The following is a 2,242-nucleotide window of genomic DNA, read 5'->3' as shown; positions in this document are numbered from 1 at the left end:
TTCTGGCCAGGACCCTGACCTTATCCATTGAGTCCAAAGGTATGGACTTCTTTTTGTAAAAAAACAAACATGTTAGACCACTGACCATGGATTTAGGACATATTCACACTTTCCTTTCAGGTCCAGGTAAAAATGCAGTCTTGAGGGAAACAGCTGCATCTGAAAACTGGATAGGAAATAGGTTGTTTAAAAGGACATGAACATTTTAAGTTCTTATGATACAAAAAGGCAAACCTTCCTCCAGAATGGCTAAGACTAATTTATATCCCATAAGAAGTGATTGTGAATGCCCTTCTCACTATAGGCATGCCAAAGAGGTTGAGAATTATTTGTGAAAGCATATCCCAAATTTGAAAGACAAAAAAATATCCCTTCATTGTTTTCTTTCTTCATTTGCAGCTCTCTGACACCTGCAGGGCTGTCTGGGTGGGGGAGGCAGCTCTTCAGATTCCCGTGTGGCTTATCTGAGACCTGCATTTGACTCCTCTCTCTACTTCTTAAGGTTACTGTGACGTGATATTTTTTCCCCCCACTTACTACTAAGTATTCTATTGTATGTTGCTACCAGTGTATATAAAATAATTTCCCTTATGAAATAGAAATTCATGAAAATTCAAAGAGGTACATGTTAAGAACTGAGAAAAGCAGAATTTTCTATATAGTATGGCACATGCTATAGGCAGAAGCTTTTTTGTACAGGCATCAGATTTAGCTCTCCCATGAATATTCACTGGATCACGAAAAGTAGTTTAGAAAACCTCCAAAGATTAGTTTCATTACAAAAAGGAACAGACTTTCTGGGCTCTGAAGGGATTTGTACTTGAAGATACTCCAGTCAGTAGGTGGTCATGTTGAGCATTCTACAGACAGAATTGTTTCAAATTTGCAGCTGTGGCTTCCAGCCGCAGCTGTTGAACCATTTTCTTCATAGCGGTGACGCTGGAGGAATCAGACATGGCGCACGCCAGAACCCGGCAGGTTAGTCGGTTGTGCTTCGGTGGGTCCTGGGTCTGCGGAGCCAGATGGCGGGGCAGCGAGCCCTGATACTTTTTTTAAATTGAGGTGAAATTCACATAACATAAGGTTTACCATTTGAAGCGAACAATTCACTGGCATTTAGTATCTTCACAATGTTGTGCAACCATCCTCTCTATCTAGTTCCAAAGCATTTTCATCCTGTGCCTTTTGGGCAGTCGCTCTCCTTTTCTCTCCCTACAGCCTGGCAACCAAATCTGCTTTCTGTCTCTGTGGATTTAACTATTCTGGATATGTTATATAAAGAGAATCATACATTATGTGGCCTTTTGCATCTGGCTTCTTCCCCTTCGCATCATGTTTTTTGATGTTCATCCTTGTTCTAGCGTGTATCAGTGCTTCGTTCCTTTTCGTGGCTGAATACTATTCTATTGTTAAGTCTATGCAACATTTTGTGTATCCATTCATCCATTGATGGACATGTGGGTTGCTTTTGCCTTTTGACTGTAGTGAATAGAGCTGCTCTGAACATTCGTAGAGACTATGACTTTTAAGAATAAATGGGTAGCGATCTTACAAAGCAAGTTTTGAAATTTATGATATTTTTTACAATAAAAATTTCATGGTGCTGGAAAAGCAAATCACATTTTGATATCTACTTAATGAAATCAACTTTGTTGATTTCCAGAAATATCTGGGTAAAAAAAAAAAAATGTACTTGTAGAGAGAAGAAAACGAGCATTTGTTGAGCACCATGTGTCAGGTCTAATACATTATAGCAGTTGCCACCCTGCCCGTTCCCCTGGGCTACCTGGAGTCAACCTGCAGATAGTACCTTATGAAAACAGCTCCTTGCGTCTCTGCCCCAGGACATTCCCTAGGTGAGGAGCCCGCACAGGGGCAGCTCAAAAGTGCCAAGGAATTGCCCATACCCCAAGTGTGACCTTCAGCCAAGGAGGAGGAGGGTCCTCACCCCTCTGCCAAATCCTGATGTGTGTTCTGTGCAGCCTCTCAGCAGGTCCCCATGAGGTGAGCCCGTTGCCCACCTGCTTATGAATGTAGCCTTCTATGTCTTTCCTCCGCTTCCTGTCTTATTTCTCCCCTTCCTCATCATGTATTGGATTTCTGACTTCTCCCCTTGCTCTTTTTGTTTCCTTGAGCAAATTACTTAAACCCTGTGCCTTAGGGTCCTCATGTATAGCATGTGGGAGGGTGATAGAACCTGCTACGATGAGAACAAAATGAGCTCACGTGTGCGATGTGCTTA

At 42.1% G+C, this 2,242-nt stretch overlaps 1 pseudogene; it reads right to left on the bottom strand.

Moving 5' to 3' along the window:
* Positions 1-753: 753 nt before the first annotated feature.
* Positions 754-956, bottom strand: LOC141568793 (guanine nucleotide-binding protein G(I)/G(S)/G(O) subunit gamma-5-like; annotated as a pseudogene).
* Positions 957-2,242: the final 1,286 nt, after the last annotated feature.

The sequence above is a fragment of the Rhinolophus sinicus genome, linkage group LG15, assembly GCF_036562045.2.
Source record: "Rhinolophus sinicus isolate RSC01 linkage group LG15, ASM3656204v1, whole genome shotgun sequence".
In the NCBI taxonomy this organism is placed as follows: Eukaryota; Metazoa; Chordata; class Mammalia; order Chiroptera; family Rhinolophidae; genus Rhinolophus; species Rhinolophus sinicus.
The sequence above is the reverse complement of the archived record's forward strand: the minus strand, read 5'-3'. Positions and strand labels throughout refer to the sequence as shown.